Source organism: Alligator mississippiensis, chromosome 4 (genome assembly GCF_030867095.1).
Source record: "Alligator mississippiensis isolate rAllMis1 chromosome 4, rAllMis1, whole genome shotgun sequence".
NCBI lineage: Eukaryota > Metazoa > Chordata > Crocodylia > Alligatoridae > Alligator > Alligator mississippiensis.
In genome coordinates this window covers 242911215-242935724 of record NC_081827.1, presented here as the reverse complement: position 1 = coordinate 242935724, position 24510 = coordinate 242911215, and the positions used below count along the sequence as shown (strand labels likewise).

The 24510-nt window shown below is 42.9% G+C and overlaps 2 long non-coding RNA genes across 3 annotated transcripts in view; one reads left to right on the top strand and one right to left on the bottom strand.

The window, feature by feature from the left end:
* Window positions 1–9082, bottom strand: part of LOC132250415 (uncharacterized) — a 32663-nt gene extending 23581 nt beyond the window's left edge. For both annotated transcript variants that reach the window (XR_009462135.1, XR_009462136.1), the window contains exons 1-3: window positions 5635–9082; window positions 4742–4927; window positions 4093–4253 (exon numbers count right to left, since the gene is read on the bottom strand). This is a non-coding gene — a long non-coding RNA (uncharacterized LOC132250415). The remainder of the gene's footprint in view (window positions 1–4092; window positions 4254–4741; window positions 4928–5634) is intronic.
* Window positions 1–24510, top strand: part of LOC132250414 (uncharacterized) — a 65857-nt gene that overhangs the window by 24462 nt on the left and 16885 nt on the right. The window lies entirely within an intron of this gene.

Sequence of the window (24510 nt, the reverse complement as noted above, 5' to 3'; positions counted from 1 at the left end):
CACTTGTCAGGCAAGAATAAGACTATAAGACACAGACATTCTAGGACTTGACCTATACTTTATTGTGACTACGTGATTGAACTCTGAGCTGACACACAGAAGGAGACAGCTTTTAGGAGAGGAAAGAGAATTTGTTCTGCTGCATAAGATTTCCAAATATCCTAAACTATATTCAGTAATTTAAGCCTAGCAAACTTTTACATAGCATTTGAAGAGGTGAGTCGTTTCTTTTTTTTTCCTTTTACTTATTTTATTTCCTTCCCATTTATTTCTGTCATTTGCCAATAAAAACAATAGCCCACATTTTCAATCTGAGAGGCCTAAAGCGGTGCACCTAAAACTAGATTTAGGGCTTAAATAAAGGTAGCTGAGATTTTCCGAGGTGCTAAACTCCCACAACTGTGGAAAGCAGCAGAGCGTGGGGGGTTCAGCCTATCTGTAAATTAGACCACTTTTATAATTATACCTAATTGGGTATAGTAGTTTGGACACTTCTTTTCAGGGATGGGTGATTCCCCCCTCTGATTTTTTTTCATGACTATCAGTTATTTCAAGAAAGTTAACCCTTCATATTTCCCACATCCATATTAGCTAGGAAAAAGAGGACTGCTGGGGCCCAGAATAGGACCTCCTGGTTTAAGTACATGGCAAGCTAAGGAGTTTGCACTCCACGGATCCAAAGATGTAAGACCCAAAGATGCAAGGCTTACTGAAGAGTCCAGATAGAGCTGTAAAGGTGATGATGAGAATAAGTCAACCCCTTTTTAATAACAAAAAAACAGCTTAAGAGTCTCAGTATTTTTCATGAAAATGTTAAAAAAAACCCAACTTACATGTTTCAGGCCATTTTCCAACAGCTTTAGCAATGAGTCAGTGGATGTACAGCTTAGGGACCTATGGCAGATGTCTACGACAGCCAGAAGGCAGGCAAGAAACCCACAGGTGGAAAACACTGTCAGGAGAAACACTAGTGTTCCTGTCCCCCTGCATGACCTACCAGATACAGGGCAGCACCTCATGTCACACGACAACTTCTGCTCCAAATCTTAACAACAAACACTATTTTGGAGCATATCATGCAAAACCTGGTGTCAGAACTATTGCAAGAGGGGGCATAACTTGTAATCCCTCTATCTGCACTATAGGATAAATCAAGGAAAAATCAAGGGTAAGGAAGAAACATAAACGTGAGGGATTCCTTTGCTTTTTTGCTTTAAAGAGGGTTATTTTTTTGACACATTTCCACACATTCTTTTAGATCCCTTCCGCCAGGGACAGGTCAGCGCAACAAGTTAATAAGGGGATCATTTACATAAGGGCAAATGCATCCTCATATATGTTATATAAGACTTTTCTGCTTCACAGACCAAGGACTTTTTAATATCAGCAAAGACAGCTTGAAGTAGTTGCTGCCCTTTTTAAAAACAAATTTAGCTCTTGTTTTCATTCAAGGCTTGCCTATAGGCCAATACAATTTTTGCAATTTTTTTTTAAATTCAGATCTGTTAGACAAATGGTTTCTACAAATATATTTGAACTATGGATGAGTTGTCAACTGTTCATCACAAAAGCTCATGTAATTATTTGATATTTGGCAATTCAAACCTTGTGACTGGTCATTTTAATCACACTATTATTAGGTCCCTGTCTAGATGACTTAGTATCTGTGAACTACTTCTATATCTGTCCCAAATACATTTCATTTCTTGATTAAACAAGTCTCAGCTGTAGACTGGAATTCACACACATTTATCTGAACAAAATGCATGGTGCACAAACAGCAAATAATGCATGACTACCAAAAGGACAAATATAAATCTGTTTTGTAATTTGGTGAGAAGTTGGGAAATATTTCTATGCTTTTCAACCAACTTTAATGCAGCATAGTGATGCTCTCCAGGGATGCGGTACCATGATACAGGTGTAAATATTAAAAGCTGTTGATGCAAAAAAGAAAATGAGCCAAAAAGACCTAGTAAGAATGCTTGATGCTAGAACACCTTCCCAGCTCTTGTACACATTCACCAAACCCCCACCCCAGCAAGACTAAAAGGAAAATCAAGGTTATAGACTACGTGTGTAAAGGGAGAGGATTGCTATAGACTTCTAAGGAATAACAGGTTTTGTTACATGTGTTAGTATGACTGAGGACGGGGTATGTGTCATGCAAAGTTGAAAGAGGGTGCTAAAACTGTATATGTCAATGGAAGTTTGCTCATGAAAGGTCATTACATTTCACTATCTGTCAGACCAGAAGAACCACCAAAGCAGATCAGTGAACAAAATGGGGAGGGGTCTTCCCGAAATGAAAATCTAAGCTTTTTAATTGGATCCATGATCTATGCAAATTGGGAGAATTGCTTACACTGATTTGTGAGGAGGGCAGTGGGGCTGTCAACCAGATGTTGGGAAAAGATTAAGACTAGACCAAGTACTTTCACTTTAACAAAGTTCACTCTTCCAAATCAGCAGCTGGGAGAGATCTGACTCTCCTTTCCCTGGTGGAGCTCACCACAAAAGGAAGTCTTGGTTGCAGGCACACGGTGAACCGGGCCCAGGGGGTGGCTTAGCTGAAGCCCAAATTACAGGCCCCAAAACAGTCCAATGGTTCAATGATAGACAAAGAACTTAAATTATCTGACATTTTTCTAGACAGATACTGAATTATTTCACAAAATCTGGAATAGTGGAGGCTCCATCTATCATGGTCCTCACCTAAGTTTAGAAAGTTGTCTGACAGATGTGATATTTTATGCTATTTTTGCCAACCATCCAACCTTGTTTGCATGGAGAGCTCAAGCAAGCCAATTTTTCACCATCACAATACAAAGACGTAAAAGAAAGAGAAATTCTCATACTTTCTTGTGAACACAGGGACTACTGATGCTGCATTTTTCTTGTGTTTGTCCTGTGAACTATGTATCTGAGTAATTTATTCCCAGTGTACCACCATCAATGAGTCTCGAGAGCAGAAAAACTGTTCAATATACTTCTAACATACTTCCAAACTTCTTTCTTAGTTTCAAAGATCCCTCAAGAAAAAGGGATATTTAAATCCTACTTTGAAACTTAACACTGGAAAGAACTTAATTTAACACTAGAAGGAATCCATGGTGCCCTAAACTAAAACTTGACTTAAACATTCAAGAACAAGGAGCTCCTTGGGGATGCATATAACATAGTGTATTTTTGGGCTCAGCTTAGTTTAGGTTCCCACTCTCTGGATGTTTGAACCGCTTAAACTTCCTGGTTTGATAGAACTGCACTGGCAGGAGAAGAGAAATGCAAGGGGGTAAATATGACAATAAGATAACTGATTTTTTACAAGACTCAGAAAAAGTTATTGTTGGGTATGTTTCAAATCTATGTCAACATGACAGAGGGTTCACTTTCTCTCCAGACTGATTCACATCCCTTTTGGAAGTAGCAATGGGAGATGGACAAGAACACCGTAAAAATTAGGCCATTAAAAGAGCATTCATTCACAAAAGGGCCCACTGATGTCAGGGAGCATCTTGCCATTGACATCAAGGCGGCATTGAATCGGAGATGAGATAGTCAGTTGTATGATAGACAACCTTGTATATCAAAGAGTGAGGCTATTTGCAAATAGAGGGAGACTGGGTCTGATAGACATGACTACTAGTAGTGCCAGAGCATTAGAATAATTTTTACTATTGAGGAAGTGCAGGTGGCCTTGTGATTCACACACCAGACAGGGAGTCAAGGGGCTGGGGTCCCAGCCTGCCACAATTGTTCCAGTGGGACACTGGGCAAGTTACTTGGGGCCCTGTCTTGCAAAGTGATGAGCACTCTGGCCAAGGGCCAGGAAAGCTCTGGGTTAAAGCCAATCGAACCACTCACATACTTAAAGTTAAGCATAAATACTATGCTGGATCAGGGCCAAGATGCTCTGAACCTTGAAGGACAGAGCCCTAGGTCCCTCTCTGTCTCAGTTGCCTTGATCTGTGAAATGGGAACCACCCTTTTTAGCTTCCTTATGGAGGTTTTGTGAAAGGGAATTCATTCATGTTTGTGAAACACGTTGAGGTCCTCAAGTGGAAGGCACTGCAAAGGTACACAACCTTTTACCTTAGGGTCGTATACGCTGAAGCCGATCACTGAAGCTGGAACATAGCAGCAGAACAGAGGGGAGGTGACCGGGTCTTTGGTGGAGGTGTGTGCGTGCACAGATAGCCCCGTGGCCACCCGAGGCACGGAGCTGCCCTGCTACACCTCTGCTGGAACATGGCCTGTAAGGAACAACAGCAGTGATATAATCCCTAGCCCTTAGGAAGTTTTCAGTGGGCTTTTGTTATGAAATGCAAATTAACAGTAAGAGTGCATGCTTATCTGAAATCTGAATATAAGCTTTAATATATTTAAAAACCCATACAGTAAGGTAATGCAATTCACTGATAACCCAAGCCGACAAACTAATTCAAAGTCCGCTAAAGCTGGCGGAAAGATTCAGTGGGGAAGTCAATACAAGGGAGCTGACACTAAGCACATAGGCAGATTGGTGGTTTATGGAGAAATAAAAAGATGATGAGGGTCTTTAGGTCAAGAACCCCGAAAGGGAACTTAACCTGAATATTCCACAAAAGAACGAGGCGGGGAAGAGTTTAAGAGTGGTGTTTTATGGCTGATAAAAAGAATTTGGATATATACATGGAAGCACATATGTGGAAGAGAATAATTTTATTGCTGTGAAAACGATTAGTAAGGCTTTTATTGATACCTCATGGTCCAACTGGGAGGGTAGAGGAATTTGCTGATCTAGCTTGTATTCATGGCTCTGATGCTGACCTGGCATGTGACACGGGACAAATTATTTCACCTCTCTGTGTCTTAGCTTCCTCATCCATAGCTTGGAGTTAATGTTACTCTTCTCCCTCAGTCGAACGGGGTCCGTGGATGGAAAGAGCTATGGCAGAATAATATTATTATAGTAGCGGTGATGACAGATAAGCAGCATCAGGACTTCATTGTGCTACATACTGGCCAAGCACAGAGCAACTTTTGCTCAGAGGAATTTACAGTCTAAGGCTTCAATCTTGCTCATGCTTATACATGTGTTTAAACAGAACCACAAACAGTTCCATAGATTTCATTGGAAATACTCAGCATTACACACATGCTTAAAGTTAAGGACATCTAGGTCTTTGCAGCATCTTAATATAAGCAATGGCATGCAAAAAATAGACGCAACAAGCACAGAGGGAACAAGGAGAAGAGGAAAAGCGATAACAGGTTGAGAAAGCCTAGCGAGGCACAGAGCCAGGCAGCTTTGTGGCCGTCCCTTTTTAAATGAATAATAAAATATAAATAAGCTAATAAATAACATAGATCTCGGAGGGCCACATGGGAAAGGGGCGCAGTCTTGATTACCTAATTAGGAGAGGAATATTACAGAAATGGAAAAAAGTACCACAAAGTCCCAGAATGACAGCCAGGCTGGAGGTTCGTAGTGATTCGAAAGCGGTTAGTGAAACTAGGTCTGCGTTCCTAGAAAAAAGAAAAGATTAAGAAGGGACCTCGCGGAGCTGCAGAGGACTCTGGAGGGAATTGAGAGGAGCCATGCTGCAGCGATTGGAGCTAATGTCAAATATAAGAACAAGGGACAGGACTCACGGAAAGGCCTCGCATGTACGAATGTAATCTCTTTCTTTCAGGTGGTGTGTTTTATCAGAGATCAAGCGTCGCTCCAGAAGCGACCAGTCCGGCCAGTTTTCAAAGAGAGCAAGAAGCATATGGAAAGGGAATAAAATATATTATGGTGAACAACTGTTAACTCTAGGAAAGGACAGGCCTAGCTGGGCTTCCTGGCCTCCTGCCATCCTAAGATTTTCTTATGTCCCTGTGTAATCTTCTGACTTCTGATTTAGATGTTTCCTAAAAATGTGGCCCAGTGGTTGGTACATACTAGGCATTAGCCCAAGAAAAGAGCAAAAAAAAAAAAAAAAGTACTGTATCTCATTAAAGAATTTTTAAACGGAGACTTTGAGGCGCCATTTGCTTCTAGTTACTCATCTTTGCAAATGTCTCTTGTCTTCCCAGGCTCTGTCCTGATGTGTTAGCATTAGCAGCCTGTGGATTTCTGAAACTCACTGAAACAGAAATTCAAAAAGGCCAACCTATGTCATTCTGGCAGAGACAGCAGCATAAAGCAAAAGAGATTTGAAGGGAAGGCGGGGGGAGAAGATCAAGTGAACTAAATGATACAGGATCTTTTCATGCATATAAACTGTACCAGGTGAAAAAAAAAAGAAGCCAAAATATTGATCAATGCAGCTTTTAGCACTGCTGTCCGGGCTCAACATGAAAACATATTTACAGTTTGATTAATGGTATTTACTTTCTTGAAAATTTTTAAAAAGAGAAAACCGAATTTATCTTTAATTATTTTCATTTCCATCGACCGAGATTCCAATATAAATATTGCTGTAGGCACCCAGGGCTGTGAACACCAGGAAGTGGGTTTTGTAAACACTTTCTCAAAGCACTCGAAAGTTTAAATATTAATTTGGCCATAATTGGTAGAGAAGCAATTAAAAATGGTACAAAGCTGACTTTCTCCCTCCTTCACTTTCTCCTCCCCTTTCATTTAACCACAGTATAGAAAGTAGATGTAAAACAATGGACCCAGAGCCGCACGGCATTCTAAGCCTAGCTTGCCTTAAAGCTACAATATGGATTTAATTTATATGCAAATGTAAGCAATAAAAAGGCAGACACTGTAGAAATTATAGTATTTTAGTAGATGCTGCTACACTGGCACAGAAGCCAGCACTCTGACTTCAAACAAGGAACTAATTATTATCGGTCACTGTGCTACCTTCTTTCTTTTAATCTCGCGCTCTCTCTCTCTTGAACAATGTGTAAATTACTTTCTTAAGGAAAAAAAAAAAAAAAAGAATCCCGAATATTGGGGACGAGTGAATGAAAACAGCCAGAAATATCTCCTGTGAGATTCAACATCAGGATAATTTCACAGTCTCGCTCTTTGACTGCTGTGTCCTGAAGCTGACCAGCACCATGCAAGGCTGATCAAAGGCTATCGGAAACATCAAGTAAGCCTAAATGGGACTAAAGTATGCTAATAGAGAAGCTAAATGTACTTTAATCCTGTTATAATACAAGGTAACTTAGAGGCAGTGAAGGGCCTTGTTGCTTTTCCCCACTGGTTCCAGGACCCCTGCAAACCTTGAATAGAAGTTGCTTCCTATTCTTTTTGCTGCTCGGGTATGGCTTTCTCAGATGCATACACAGGCCCCTCCTCCTGCGTTTACTAAGTGTCAACAGTCGGGTGAGCAAGACTTCTCAGCTCCTTAGATCAGCACCCTGTGACCTTCCACATTTAAGCACAGACCATTAAGCTAAGCTTTCCAGCTGTTGCCTGAATTATGAGGGATTTTTTCAGAGGAGGGCAGAGCTTAGTGGAACACTAGGCAACAGTTTTATATTATGTCCCCACTACCACCCAACTTGCTATGCAGAGAAATGTGCAGGAGGACTTGCCTTCTGCAGCGTTGCAAACGATGAGCAATATTCAGTCGCTGCTTTGAAGTGATTAAAATCCCTGCCTGTCCGGCCACAGTATCATGGTGCTCACTCCGGGAACCATAATCTAATTTTCGGAAGAAGAAACAAAGCCAGCGTTGGCTAATTGGCTTGCCCTCGATGCAGACAGAATGGGGGTGTCCGGGAACATTTTTGTGCTCCTTTTTAATTTTTCCTACTTCTTTTAAGCATTTAATTCTGTGCTTCCCAAGCACCAGGTTAAAACTAGCAGAAGTTCGGCTCAGAAACTGTTGTGTGCCCCCCAAACTACTGTGTGCAAGCCCCAGATTATAAAGAAGACTGATGTAATTTTAAAGCCGGCCAACTGCCCCAGTGACTATATCAGAAGATTAAAAACAAAGGTTTCATTGAAGCATTACCTCCCACTGTGCAGCTGAAAGTCTTATGGCTGAGGCAAATGGCCCTAAATATCTTTCTGTTAAGTACAAATTACATACTGGATATATTAAGTTGTAATGGTGTATTTCCAAGAGTCACTTTGCTTGTGTGAGAACTTCAGCAAAGACTCAAAAAAAATGCTGACGGTATTGCATATGGAAACAAAAAGGAATTTAGTCTTTCACAAAAAATGTTTTGTTCATATGAAATGCTTTTCTTTTTTTTCTCCTGCCCTCTCCCCCAGCTAAGCCTTGAGTTTCAAATGGCATAACCAGTATATACCGTAGGTATTTCTGAAATCTACTGCAGAGAAATAGTATCCCGGCCCAGTGTAGACTATTCTCTACGCTTCCATCCCCAAACTTTACCCCTCTGCATTAGCTCTGTTAGATGTCCTTTAGATCAGCTGAAATTTAACTGAATAAAGATGCTCCGGAAAATGTCTTTTTAATGTGGAATGATCTTTCATTTACATAAGTTACATCCCTTAACTCAGCACGTGTGTTATAAAGCTTCAAGTAATAGAAACATTCATATAAAACTTAATGATTAGCATCCATTCTGCTCCCAAATGAGGAATAAAATGCTAAGTTAACATAGGCTGTGAAAGGCAGTCTATGAATGTTCATCAACTTGTATTACTTTGTTGGATGGATGTAAATACTCTATTGTCTAAGCGAGAGAAAAAGAGATTGCAATGCCACGCTGTTCTGAAAGTGCTCACTGATGATAATGCCATGTTTATTCCATGAGCTGTCTTGTTTTCCAATGAGCTCTACCTGAGGAGCTCATTATACCCTCCCCTGCAAAAAGCAATAAAGGGATCGTGTGGATCACAAAAATATAGAGCTCTCTCCAGCCCATTTATCATACAGAATAAGCTCAGAAAATCTTTAGCCGAGCAGGAGTTTCAAAAGAAATTTGTTACAGCCATAAAATAACACACGAGTAACACGAAGGGTGAGTATAAAATCTATAGGAAGAAAGTTTGAAACCACAATACACGCCGAGCTAAATTTTACTTTGTTTTACTCCTCGATCCTTTTCTTCGGAGTAAGCAAAGCAGGGTCTGACCCGCTACATTTAGCAGAACAGTTAATAGTAGAAAACTGAACTTAGCAGCGCCATACTTAACCTGCTTTGAAATATTTACATTTTCCTGGTAAGTAGTATACCTCTTTTTGGGACAACCCCCGCATTTTTAGTTATCTGACTCTTCCTGGATCCATTGTAACGGTCTGTCTATCCCTCTCTTGGACAATTCACTGAATTGAAGTCCAGTCATAATTATGAGAGGGTTTTGAACCCAAAACATTTGAAGTACTTCTTTACTCCAAATTTAATTCTCTGGGTGGTTTTTAATCACTCTCCCTGTTCCTCGCTACTTTTGAAGCCCGACTAAAAGCTTTTGTTCTCACAGGTACCTGTGAACTCTTTTGATTATACAATACTTTTCCAAGAAAAGTTAAAAAAAAAAAATTCTTTGGTTTAAATAAAATATTCATTTCGAAAGAAAGGATTTGAGTTTATGGGGGATGGGTTTAGCTGTGGTGCTTCCCAGAGTATCACTGGCTGTGGAAGGGACAAACATAAGCAAGTTTTCCCCAAAATCAGTTTAAATCTGCGATCTAGCTTTTTCCCCAAACCTTTATAATTAACAAGGTAATTATCACTCCCACTCTACAGGCACTATCCTGTTTCCACTGAAGTCAATTAAAATTTTAGCTCTGACTTCAATACTGTGACGTAAAGCATCACATTCTGTCTCTCCCATAAGCATGCACTATATGAGGAATACAAAAGGATCCATAAAAATAATCCCAATGTGATATATACATGGATAGCGATAATAAGCTGCCATAGAGGATTTGCTTTGCTCATCCATGCTTCTTATAATTCCTTATATTCATTAATATTTTTCAGCAATCTCTCATTATTACTTCATCAAACATTTATAGTTTCTTCAAGATAGATAATTAAATTTTAATACAGTTATTTCTTAGAATTATAATCTGAGAGTTACTATCTCGCTCACATTTCGAGAATTAAGTGCAGTGCTGGCAATTGTAAAACCCACAGGAAAGCAAGGTGCAGCCTTGTATCAGTCCAAGTAGTTATAAGTCCTTATTGAGTTACAGTAATTGCTAAAGCATGTAACAGGGCTACTAAAATAACTCACATTCACTAATAACTACAAAACTGTGTGTACACTGACAGCATAGAGGCAGATGCATGGTATATGAAACCTGATCTATTCTTATTATTATGTGTAGAGCATGAATAGTGTGCAAGGCATTCTCTTTAGCTCATGGATACTGAAGAGAATATTTCCAGCCTGAAAAATCAGTTAAATAAAATAAAAAGGGGAAAAATGTAAGATAAAGCTGTGCAACCCCCCTCTGTTGCACAAGACTTAGAAACATCCCATTGTATCCATCTGGTTTTTGCATTTGAAATTCTTCCTCCAAATTACAACTCGTTGTGTAGTTCTGTGCCTTCAGCGCAGCTCTTTGGCTTTACACCATTGGGGCACTGGCATCGTATCTTGGTTTTACGTGGTTTAAACCAACACGGATTAAATGTGGCAGAAGAAAAGGTACTTCACACTGTAAGATCTTGTTCTTCATTTGCTTTGCTCAACAGCTGTCAGTTTAAACAACAACAACACACACACACAAAAGAAAACTACCCAATAATCGTCTGCTCTATTGTGCTATGAACTTGCCATTAAGTTGTGAAGTTTGGATTGGAGACTTGTTTGAGGAATAAGACACCGTAGGTTATTTTTCGGAGTCACTGTTGTGCCTGGGACTAAAGCGAGGGAGGAGTAAAGTTATTTGGCCTTGCTGTAATTAATTAGGAGAACGGGGGAGGCAGGTTCTATTTAGGCACGCTCTCTCGGCTAGCTCTAGCTGTGGTTGGGCACTTGGATATAGTGAAAAGAAATACAAGAGAAGATAGATAGGACAACCAGAGAAGCACTGTCATCCACTGTCATCCAGTGGCTGTAGCATGGGATTGGCAGGCAGGGTCTCTGACTTACAGCATGGTCTTGGAGAAGTTTTTTCTGTCTACCTGAAATACTGAAAAAAACAAGAGTTATTGCCTCTTTGGAATCTAAGGCTATAAAAGGCACTATGTGAATGCATATTTATGTATCATTTAAAGATAGGCTAGATAAAAATTTTACTCTATTTCTGGTATCTACAAGGACCAGTCAACACAAGGACCACATTTACCGCACAGACTGGCCTCATATTGCCTGCCTGTTCGTGTGCACTGGATAGTTATTTGTTTTCAGCACCGTCTAAAAAATACGGTGAACGGGTTTTTTTGTTTTGTTTTTTTTTGTGGGGAGGAAGGGCTCAAAAATACACTTCTCCAAAAACATACTGTTTTAATGCTTTCTTCAGCTAATTTGGTACGAAAGGTAGTACTTAACCAAACCGGCATATTCACTTTACTCCTTTTTTTGGGACAGCAGCATGATCTAAATATTGATTTGTGGAAAATATAATTTCAACAGGAGCATGTGCCTCCTTAGCAACCTCACAAGAAATTGTGTGGAGGATGGCTTTGGAGCTGCCTCTGCCTCAGCCATGTGGTCAGCCTGCTGATGACATGTCTGGGTTGCTTTTCCTGCTCAACTCTGTTTTGTTTTGAATCCCTTTTGAGCTCCCTGAATATACAGCCTTGTAGCTGTCTTGGGACAATTTCCTTTGTAGGTACTGCCTAGGACTATAGTTTTATCAGGGCTATGGAGTCCAGTCTGACAATGAAACCAGTGACACTTTCTAGGACACTTTTCTCGAGCTACCGGAGTGAAAATTGCTAGAATCCTTTTTCGAAAGGAAGACCTTTAGGGAAGCTCCTACCTTTTTAATTATGAACGAGTGTCACCTGTTCCTTTTCAAAATTGCAACCATTTTCAGTTCAGCGTTTTAGGACACTGTGCGGTAGTTCTTGGGTTATCTTTGCAGAATTTCTCATCCTAGCATGCGTACTTGGGGTAAAATGTGACAGCACAACAAGCTCCGGGCCATTGTTCTCACTTCAAGCAATATTGTAGGATTTTGTTTTTAGCCCTATTTACTTGAACGCGGTAACGTGTGACAGCCTTGATGTTGCACCAAAGGATGATGTTGCAGCCTGTCTGGATGGGCACGGACAGAAGGAACGGGGATACAAGCTAGTTTGTCCCCTGCTATATAGGACCCGTTCTGAATGACCTCCAGCACAGGTTGGGCACCAGGCTGTAGGGGACATATTGGTGCTTTTTCCACCGTTCCTAAAAAGCCAAGTGCACTCCTGTTGGTTGCTCGCACCGGCTGCCCAATGCAATGCAGGTGCTAGTTTTGGATGGGTGAGGTGGGGCAGGGGCAGACAGGGATGGCTCACCTCTCAACTTGCAGAACAAGAAGCACGGTGCTTGGTAAATAGCAACAACCCCTGCTTTGAACTCTCTTCCGCATTCGGACGAGACTCAGGGCTGCAGCATTCAGTGAGTGGGGACAGGCAGGGAAGGCTATTATACTCCTTCCCCGCTCCCACCCCCCCAAAATATAGCATTTTTGGGCACCACCAGATGGTGCTGTTCTATACAGCCTTCCCCATGCTATTGAAACGCTTGTACTAGCAGGTAAATCTTGGAGAAATCCTGAATCATTAGTTGTGGCAAATCTCTTTTTGGAAGTGGCTGCAAGTGACAGGAAAACCGTTCACTGCCTGACTCTCTCCGTCTAAAATCTTCAAAGGGTTTGTTTGATAATCACCTGAAGAGCTGCTGGCTAAGGACTTTGCATTTACAGAGCTGGGGGAAATGACTAGGAAGCAGCTATTTGGGCAAATTCAGTAAAACCGCACGAATAGCTGATAAGTCAGGAAGCTCATCTTCATTTGAATAAGGCCCCCAACTTATTAAAACGCTCACGGTGAAAAAAGTCCAGCTCAAATCAGCACTGAAAGAGGAGGTGGCAGGGGGAGCAGCCAAAAATCCCTGTGTTTTTAAGCCATCATAACAATACATAAATATTTCATGCCCACAAGCCGATGGTAAAGCGTAAATAAAGTGGAGCTCCTTGGGGAGGGTGTACAAGCCACGGGAATGGCAGATGTGAAAAAAAATATCTTCAGTGAAAACTGAGAAAATCTGAAATAATACATCAAGCAGGTGAGTAGCTACTGCAGAGCACAGGTGATGTTTTAATGCAAACCATTAGCTGCCTGCTAAAGGAGTAGGACAACAACAGATTCAGGCACAGCTCCCAACCTTGAGGGTTCATAGATGTGACCACTATAGAGAGCTATTACCAAGCTAATTCCCAGTTGGGTACTGGTGCACAAGTCAATGTGACATCCTCCAAGAGTACCTCATTGATTAAACATCTCAAATGATAACACAGCAACATGTTTTTTTCTTTACTATAGAAGGGAGACACTTGTCAATGTGCAAGGTGCTTTCATCTGTACAATGAGCATACAGAAATGTTGCATTGCAAAAAAAAAAAAAAAAGGAAGAAAAAAAAAGAAAAGAAATGCCACCAAGTGCTCATTATAAGACTATTTCTATATATTCAGTTTGTCAAACTGATATCCTTAGTCCGATGAATGCCAGTTTCAGGGTCACTAGCATGTGCTGAACCAGATAGCCTTCATATGTCATGGGCTAGGTCAGTTCATTGAGAAATATTAATATGGGTATCACTATAGACCTACTAAATGCTCCATGAAAAAAAATCCAAGATGTAATGTAGGATTGATAGGCTATTGAGGGTTTGAGTCTAGAAAGGTGATAATGGAGAAACCATTTAAGTGAGCTGAGACCATGCCTGTATCCGCAAGACCACAGAAGGCAACCAGAGATGACCACTGTAGATACCTACATGTGATGAACAGGGTTTGAATTATGGGGGAACCTAGGGGAGCTGACCCCTCTCCCCATAAGAGATGAGTGTCCCCCTGTAAGATTTGAAAATCATAACTTGGAGGGTCTCTGGTTTTAGGGCATTGTGATGGGCAGCCCCCCCCAAGAGTCAAAGTGAAATTTGAACCCTGGTGATGATGCAAAGAGTGAATTAGATGATGCTTAGATGTTTTTAGTCTTGGGTTCCACATCTGGTTAGTGTAATATAAAATAAATCAAAGGGAGATCAGTGTTGGCCAACTATTAACTTTGTCATCCACTAATTTTTAGTTATTCCTTTAGCCTAAGAAGGGTTTCAGAAGAAAGTGGATGACACTTATTCTATATTATGATTTGTGAGGTTTCAACCCCAGTGGGATGGAAGGCCATGACACTAATCTACCAGGCAAGCCTCAGAAGTGGGGTAAAAAGGGCTTGGGTAAAAACTGAACAAATGCAGTTGAACATAGGTTGGTCAGGCGCTCTCAGCTGAGGATATCAAACTCCCATTTGCAAAAGTAACAGCCACAGAAGAATCATGATGAGCTAGTCGATAGATTGGGAATGGTCATAACTAGGGACCTACCCAAATCATGACTACATGGATTTTGTGGAAATCGTGAATTGAGGCAATCTCTGGGAAATCTGCATTAAAAAAAATTACTAAAAATAAAATGCTGATTCTCCCCATCCCCTGCCCTCCCTGGGAGCCAGTAGTCCTCCCAGCCATGTAGCCTGCTATGGGGAAGGGAGAAGGGAGGGGGCTGCTGGCACACAGGTGAGCAGGCAAGATGTCCCCACCCATCTCCATCAATCAGTGGTGAGGGGTGGGACAACAAAACAGACAGCCCTCTCAACCAATCAGTGGTGAGGGGTGGGGCCATATGACATACAGCCCTCTCAACCAATTAGCTGTGGGGGGAGGGGCCACTGGGACCTCCTCCAACAATTAGAGGTATGGGAGGCCCCAGCCACAATGAGTCCTCAAAAATGGTGGCTAGCTCTATGATCTGCTTGTGAAATTGGCTGGCCACCTACTTGAGTTGGGTAGATGCCAACTCGTAAGTCTTAGCACCGCTAAGGCATCCCATAAAAAAACCTCGGAATAAATGGAAATAGCTCAATCAGAGTTTGCCTTTACCAAAACAAAGCAGCTCATTAGCACTGCAGGCAGATTGGCCAAGCCCTTTCTAGGATACAGTGAGGCAACGATTCAAGTGGGCATGTCCAAGAATTTGGGGCTGTGTTATGGCTGGAAGGGATCCCATTGGTTTAGGTGTACAGCCCTTTCAACCAAAATACAAACTATCTGCAGACTGAAAAGAGAGATTTGTGCACATGCTTAGGGCTATGAGTATGTTTATGAAAGAAAACTTATAGTGGTGTCAGCCCATAAGCCTCGAATGCAATCATTAGAAAAAAATAGTCTGTTGCTTCACCACCAAGGTTACAAAGAACGATGTACCTGCAGAAATATGATATGGTGGTTAAATGCAAACCAGAGAATCCTATACTAGTTTCTGGTACCTTAAGCAGATCATTTCTGGCAGGCCATGACAATATGGAGGAGTCATCTGAAACACAAATTCTTTTAGTCATGTCCAGTTAGACTTTGTCAGACAAGATATTGTCAGAGCCAAGGGTTGTGAATAAGCAAGATCTCTAGTTATGATATATTGCTGGGAACTATCACTGCTTGTTGACCAAGAGAGAAACAATTGTCTACCATAACTGACAGTTTGGGAAATCCCAGAGGAAGCTGTTATCGATAATCTGATTTATAAAGGCAAAAGATTTATGTGACCACAATCACATACATTGAAAACAACATACAGTCATTGAGGACACATGGGAATTAAGTCATACAATTCAGGGCCAGAAACTTATGGTTTTGGTCTCTTGTGAACGTACAAAAATGAAGAACTTCTTTAATGTTTAATTAGCCTAGATCATCCCATCTCAAATTCTACAGATCCCATGCCCCATCATTACCTACTGTCTGGTCCACAAGATATGATGGGAGGAGCTCTTGCAACATTGATTCAGTGAAACCGAAGCAATGTGCTTGCAGCAGTTCTTTAAATCGGAGAGATTCAAAAGCACAACAAACTTCCAGTAGGTTATAAGCATAATAAGATCGTTTGTGCCCCACAGGTTAAGAGAGTACAGCCAACTCGGACCCTTAGCACATAGCCAGGATTTTTATTATCTAATTCTTTACCGTCACTGTCTACATTCAAATATACAAACTGAAGAAACAGACTGGACAGTCCATGAAATGCAGACTGGTAAAAACCAAAGGGGTGGAGACCATACCACCAGATAATTTTATTCCCCCGGAGGATTTCACAATGCTTCTGGCCACAGTTTGAATTTTGTTGTCAGAATCTAGAGAGCCACCAAAACCCAGCAGATTTAAAGTCCTTAATGTTACCCAAAATGGTCACGTTGCAAAACCATCTGATAGACTGAGTTTATAAACATTAGTTATGGACTTTATCTTTGGTTTGAACTTAGATAATAGTTTCTGACATGTTTGTTTATAGCAAACTACACTTAGGTACATATTTAGTATGGAATAATAGATACTAACTTCTTAATTTTTCCTTTTCTTATGCAGACCTGCCAGGCTAGCCATTTTTATAAAATGCTCCCAGTTGTACCTGAGTTAGCAACCCAGGGAACTCTAACACCAGCAACTGTTTTTATTTCTGTGAGTGCATCTACACATTCATTAATGCACCATAGTTACTGTGCATTAAGTTTAGTACCTGGATAACCAAGTACTAAATCAATGTGCAGTAACTGGTGCTAGTAGCACCAGCACAAGGGTTTTTACAGACGCTAACTGTGCAGTACCTTAAGACTACTGCACAGTAGCATATTAGCACAGGTTTTGCCCTGCACACTACTGCACAGTGTTATTAGGTGTAGATGCGACTTGTGTTAATTAGACTTGTTCAAACTATGCTTAATTGATAACATGATGAAAACTGTTACCAGATATAGGGCGCATCTACACGAGCCGCTTTACTTGCGATTAGAGCTAATTACTACACAGTAAGCGTCGCTGTCTACATGTGCAGATGCTTACTGCATAGTAATTTGCTTTAATTCTAAGTAAATTTGCTACCTGTAAATAACAGTAGCAAATTGGGAGTAATTACTGCACAGTATGGCATGGCGGCTGACCAGGAGCAAATGTGCAGCTCAGTCAGCTAGGCAGCAGGAGGTAGGAGATTGCTCCCTGCCCCTGGGAGATGCCTGATGCTGGGGTGGGCTTTGCCACTGGAGCCTTGGCAGGGACAATCTCCCCCTGCCCCTACAGCAGGGAGCTCCCAGCTCCTGATCTGTGATCGTGAAGCTGAGGCTGGGAGATCAGAATCTCTCAGCTTTGGCTCTGAGGTTGCACAAGGGAGGTTGGGAAATAAGAATCTCCCAGACTCGGCTCCACAGTTGGGACCGCAGAGCAGGGGCTGGGAGCTCCCTGCTGCTGGGGTAGGAGGACATTGTCCTTGCCTGGGCTTTGGTAGCAGAGTCTGCCCTGGAGCAAATCCCAGCCCCTGCCTGGAGACAGCTGTCTCCTGGCTCCACGGTCCCCATCAGCCCCTGGGCTAGCATCCAGGGCAGGGGTGGGACAAATATGGCTCAGGGGCCAGATCTGGCCCATGAGGCCATTCTATCTGGCCCAGAGTTAGAAAATTAATGTTGATCTGTCCTTAGTTCCTGTCAAAAATGAGAGAAACCATGGGCAGTAGGACCCAGGGGAATCCCGGTGGGCTCCTGCAACAGCAGGCCCCGCCCCACCCTGCCCTGCCCTGTCCCGCCCCGCCCCGCCCCGCCCCGCCAGCTGGAAGACCCAGCAGGGGCTTCTGGCCTGGGACCATGTGAGTGCACCACACTGGAAACTCAGGTAAGGGGAGGGGGGGAGGGCAGGGAAGGAGCCTGGGGAAAAGTGGCCCCTCGCCCACCTCACGGCCAGCGCTCCCTGCTGCAGCTGCTTGCAGCCTGTGCAGGGCTGTCCTGAGCAGGCACAGGCAGCCCCACGTGGGCTGCAAGCACTGCAGTGCGGGGTGCTGGCCACGGGGTGGGCGAGGGGTGACTTTTCCCAAGCTCAGCACCAGCTTGTAACCTGCCCTCCCACCCTGGGCCCCACGCCACTCTGGGCTTGCCCGTCAGGGCTGGACCATGGCAGGAGCAGCTGCTTGGTGTGAAGGAAAGCACCCTCCCGCTTGCCACGTCGGGCAGTGTTTGCTGCTGGAGCCCTGCCGGAGCTCGCGCACTGGGCAGCACAGAGGCAGCGGTGGCAAACTCTGCCTGGTGTGGCAAGCAGGGGGGGCTGCAACTGCTGCTGCTGTGGTGCAGCTCCGATGGGCGATCCCAAAGCCAGTGCAGGACCCAGGCTGGCAGCGGGGGCAGGTTACAAGCTGGTGCTGAGCATGGGAAAAGTGGTCCTTGCCTTCCCCGTGGCTGGCGCCCCACACTGCAGCATCTCACAACCCACATGGGGCTGCCTGTGCCTGCTCAGGAAAGCCCCAAATGGGCTGTGAGCAGCTGCAGCAGGGAGTGCCAGCCATGGGGTGAGGCAGGGGCCGCTTTTCTCTACACTCAGCACCAGCTTGTTACCTGCCAGCGAGCAGGGGATCGGGGCTGTGCACTGCTCCCCACCTGTACCCTGGGGCTGGGGGGCACTGGGAGTGAGTGGCTGCACAGGGCCCACACCGGTGTCCCAGAGCAGGGTGGCAGGGGTACAGGGTCCCAGCCGGCAGGGACTCTATGGAGCTGGGCCAGCTCCCCCCTCTCCTTGCTGGTGCAGCCCAGCCCAGCTCCACAGACCCCTGCCAGCCTACGCCCCGCTCTGGGCCCCACTGATGCTAGTCCTGAGACATTGGTCCCAAGACATTGGGACATTGGTCCCAAGATGGTGACCAGGGGGCGGGGCACCTGTCAAGGGGTGGGGCTACCCATGCAGCCCTCGACAGCCTGCCAAAGCTGGGTAAGTGGCCCTCTGCCCGAAGTAATTGCCTGCCCCTGATCCAGGGGGATTGCTGCAGAGGGCCAATGCAGGGTGCATGGGAGCAGAAGCAGACTGCTGCCATGAGCAGCAAATCCGTTCCTGCTTCCTTGCACATATAGATGCCTGCCAAGGGTAGGTTTACTCTAGAATAAATTACTCTAAAGTAAACCCACCCTGGAGCCTTTGCATGTGTAGTTGTATCCATATTGACATATCTACTTGCTGTCAAAAATATTGCTGAAGTGCTATGATTAAGCCAGTGGAGATGCAAGGTAAGCAGATAGCGTTCTTACAGATAGTCCTATGACTTCTGTCTAACTGAATGCATAGGAATTTAGATCTTAGGAGAAATGCTTTTTAATTAGTTGCTGGTTAGTTTTTTCCCCTTTAAGCTATTGTACTCTACAAATGCATCTACATGGGCAATTAGCACAGAGCAATAAACTCCGGTGCATATCTCACCAGAGTTTATGGCTCCTGAGCACCTTGTTTGTATGTGCACCCAGGACTGAAGCATATTGAGCCAGGTCAGAGCAGCCTGGGTTGGCAGGGCATCTGCGGAAGTCAGCTTGCCAGCCCGGGGCTGCTCCAACTTGGTTCAACGTGCTGCAGAGGGGCTGGTTGGGGCACGAGGGTATTCCCGTGTGGGATTAGCTGGCAGGCAGCCCCTACACTGAAGCACCCTCGTGCCCCAGCCAGCCCCATCAGTGGTTACACGTGTGTTGTTGCACACTAAAGAACCCTGCCACAGGATAGTACTTGTGTTTACAAGTACTAACCTGCAACAGAGTTAATTAGTTTCCCGTGGCCTAATAGGGGCTCACATGTAGCCACTGAGACTTTACTGTGGAGCTAATTAGGCAGCTCTGCAGTAAATGTCTTGTGTAGATATGCCCTGTGTGTACAATTCATACCAGTGCTCTAAAATAATGTCCTAAGCTTACAAGCTGCCCACACAAACAGAAACAATACAGGGTGTCAGAAACATCACATCCATCTTTTATCAGTACAACACAGGGTAAGATTTATCACTATCACTAATAAGCATACATAAGGGAAAAAGCTGGGAAGTAATGTGAAGAAATAGGAAAAAAATTCGAACAAATGAAAAATTAAATAACTTTACAGCTAGCTTGAGATTAAATGCCTTTAATATTCGTACCATATAGCTTTGCTAAAGCTGGAACTGTTCTAAATGTCTTGGGCTTTTACTGATCATCAATATTTCCCCCTAACATAGCACTTTCCTTCCATCATTAAAAAAACACTCTAAGACTTGAATTTATAATTTTTTTTTACCGAGCCCACCAAAGGGCATCCAAAGAGCTCTTTTTTTTGCAATCATGTCTGACTGTTGTTTGAATCAGGGTATATGGAAAACTTGTGAGAACTCCCCTCAAACATCTTAAGCATTTTAAAATACTCTTTGTGTCTACTAAAAATAATTAAAAACCATCTAATTCTCTGAATGTATGTCAGTTGTTTTGTTTTGCATTAAGATTTTTACCAATCAATCAGACTGGTAAGTGAAAATGTGCTGCTTTGCATGCATGAACATAGACATGATTTTTAGCAAATCTGAGAGCACTCTTGCCAGTAGCCCCGTTAAATTGTTTTTATTAGTCTGGTTGACTGGAATGTTTGAGTATTTACAATAGACTCAAGCATATTAGGCTGCAAGTCTTTCTAATATACCACCAAATTAGACATGGCTAAACAGTTGCATAGCAATCTCCAGCGACTTCCTGCAAAATAGCATTTTAAAACTTAGATCTTTAAAAAAAAATTTTAATTTAGAAAGTCAGTGAGACTTCTCCCTCTCTCACAGCCTCTCAGGCTTCTGTTAGACCAGTGGTTTTCAGCCTTTTTAGACTCAAGGCACCCCTTGATAGGCTCAAGGAACCCCCGTTAGGTTTTTCACTCTTTTCTGAACTACAGAAAAATAATAGAGCGATGCTTTTGTTGCAAAGAATTCAGAAAGACCGTGGCAGGTCCGAATATTTTTAATGCTATGGATTCCTATTTGAAATCCCTTGGTTTGTTTTATGAATCATGCTTATACCCCTAACAGTGCTAACATTGCATGGCACCCTGGAAAGGCTCTCAAGGCACCCTGGTTGAGAATCACTGCATTAGATTTTCAGGCAAACAGCCTGCATCTATCTACATGAGACACTACTGCACAGTCATTACTGTGTATTTATTAGGTACTTGTATAAATGAGTGCTAAATAAATGCTCAGGAATCTGAGTTACTGTGCAGTAGCACTGGCAAATGCCTTTTTTGTGATGCTCCTGCGCAGTAGCATTGTATCATGGTTTTTTGCCATGCAATGCTACTAGACAGTAGTATTGGGCTGCTGCGCAGTCAGCATCTCAGGTTGACGTGGCCACAGAGATATAGAGGGCAAGCCTGAAGTCATATGCACCCATTCACTCATTTGAAAAGTAAGTGTGGAGGAAAAATATGGAGTTCCTCCAATCCTGTTACAGTTTTGTGGCTCATTCTGGACTCCCTTTTGCCCTAGTTGATGGCACCCAATTTATGAGCAACAGGAAGCAATGGAAACATAGAAACAAACATACTAAGTTGCTTTCATCAGAAAAAAAATTGACTGGAAAACACGGAAGGCTAAAGGCAGGGTAGAGATGCAGTTTATAGACTAACTAAATGAGATGCATAAGCTTTCATGAGCCCAAGCTCACTTCATCAGATGCTGTCTGAAGGAAAGCTAGTGATGTACAGCAGTGGTTTTATAAGAAGGGGATAGGGGAACAACCAGGTGAAGTGGCACAGAGACAAACCACAACAGGGATGGGAGAGGATTAGATCTTAATAATCTTCCAGGTTGGTTTTCAGGGTTTATCTACACAAGAATGAGAGATGATAGTTCAGAAGACAGCAAGGCACTCATTTAAGGTGTTTTGGCTATTTGCTGAGTGGCTGCTATTATTCCAGAATAAAAGTGTCTTTTTTTTTCTCATTTAGCTTAATTTGCTTTTAAAGTGGAGTCAGTTAAATTGGGAAATAGCCAGTATTCTGGAAAAAGGCTATGTGCACACGGTGTTAATCTGGAATAACCGTTCCTAAATAACTCCATGTAATTAGCTTCCAGGTGAAATTCATGGCATGGATTCTGGCCCACAAAGCCTTGTGTAGTTTGGGACCTGGCAACCCCTCCCCACTATTTTTCCATGCTAGCAGTCCATGAGGTGCTTTATCTAGAGCCTCTGTGGTTGCTGTGGCAGAGGGTTTCATTCAGGGGTCTTCTACAATATCTGGAATTCACTTCCATCTTGGTGTGATAGTCAAGTGGCAATGGAGATTTGTTGTTGGATGCAGAATACTCACCTGCCATTTTTGGCTTTCACTTATATCATTAGGTGAGAAACTCACGGGGCGTTGGTTGGTATTTTGATGGGAGGCTGTTATTTTAGTCTGGGTTCCTTTTGTTGCAAACGGATTCCTCTGCTTGGTGTTTGTAGAGTTAAAAAGATTTGTAAAAGCCCCTAGAGCCCTTGGGGAAAGCACTTGAAAAGAACAAAATCTATAATTAAAAAGTTAAAAGAGAAATCCAGGAGTGGAGTTAAACTAAATGGGCCACCAAAGTTTCACTTCCCGCCCCCGAATTTCATCCTTAACTGGGAGAGTCTTCTCAAGCAAGCCCCTCCCTAGGCAGACGCTCAGACTCAGCCTTCCCAGGCCAATCCCATCCCTCAGCCCTGGAGATAATCTTCCCAGCCCTCCAGGATGGACTCTTGTCTCCCTCCCACTACGGCATCCTTGATCTTCCTGCCAAGTGAAGCAACCCAGCCCAGCAGCTGCTGGCATCATGCAGCTGTGCAATGCACTACTACCTGCTGTTCTGCCTCTGACTCACTCTGGGGCCTGGGCCCCTCCGACTGTGGGGTGTAGATCCAGAGGATCTTGTCCTAATCCAGCCTGAATGATTTCCCTTTGTTTTTCCCCTCTGTTTTTTAGTGAAAGCCAAAGCATTGCACTTCTGTCGCTTACATCACTGCACACATGCTATTCATATACATTGTTGTGAGCCAGAGTTGGGTAAATATGATATAGATTGATTTAGATACGCTTAGTTATCAGGCTTGATACAAGAGTGACTGGATGAAGTTTATGGCTTGCGTTATGCAGGGGGCCAGACCACATGAACTAACGGTTCCCTTTGGCTTCAAAATCTACAACTACAGCAAAAATATTTACAATCATCTTTGATCATTTTATGGTTTCCTTGCAGTTGTGCTGGCATCCTTGGCATTTGTTTTTCTAAAGTATCAGGGCAATCACGTTTGAATGACATGAATGTTTGTAGCAAGTGAATTTCAGAATCCTGTGCGGCAAAGATTGTGGGACTTGGATTTTCCATTGACATACGATGCAAATATTGGCTTCAGGCATGCTGGCATGCCCATCCAGTCAGAGACCAGAAATACTACCAGGTGACTGATCTGATCCATCTAGTACATGGGGCCAGTTTTTAATTCACAGCAAATAATTTCATAATTGGCTCACGGAGGGAAAGAAATTAGAAAAAAAAGTCACAGCAGGATAAATCTTAACAGTGAATACATTTGAGGAACCAGCAAGCTCATCCCAGAACAGCTATGAGCAGCAAGATGAGTTAAATTAGATGATTTATTCATTCAGAGGGATTCGCTCTGTTCTGTTCTGTCACGGGCAATAGGACCTAATATAAAGTGGTATGGGAAGGGTGGGATCAAAGTACACCCTGTTTGAATGAGTGTGGGTCATCTGTCCCAGTCACCTTGATTTTTAGGCACATGGTACTTCTCAGCACAGCGCCCATTTTCAGTTAATGGAGTTTGTTATTAAGGGAAAAACCAGGAACCAATTTCAACAACTCTGTCTCAAAATAATTTGCCTTTTCTAGTGGATCAACTCTAAAACAAACACCAACATTTTGCTCCTGCCCTTTTGTTTGTCATTATCTCATGATGGTTCAATGGGATACCTGAAATGATTTTGTTATCTAAGGTTAGTGCCCACACCATAGATGGCATTAAACAAACTGATTTGCAACCTCAGAGGCTGAGTAGCAAATGGGCCTATGCAGTCACTTTTTGATCAAGATGAGACACGTACTTCTCAAATCATGGTTCAAATCAGTGGTAGGGATCTGTGATGGAAAATGCCAGGCCGCTTGCTTGCCCTATAAATGCACAGTGAACAAACAGGAGGCTGTCAATCATGCACAGGATGAACCCTTTTCGAGAAATGCTTATAAACTTTTTAACACTCTCAGATCTTTAATAGTCAAGAGATGAGTAATATAAAGGCATCAGGAGCACGCTTTGCTTGGATGCCTTGTTGTCATATTTGCTTGTCCTTAGTGTCCTCAGATTCTTAATCTACAGAGCAGGACACTTATAAAGTTACCCTCCAAAATTTTGCAAGTTAAAAACCTTTCAAAAGTCCATGTGCTTGGACCCATTTCTGGGATCGTTCGCTCCTAATAAACAAGGTGCTACCCTCTGATGAAGTCTCTCAGCTCCCCTCTCTGTTTCTTGCATGCAAAACAATGAATCTTTTATCTATTAATGGTCACCAAGCATTTATAAACTGCTGCTAAAGGTTTAGGAATCGCTGGTAT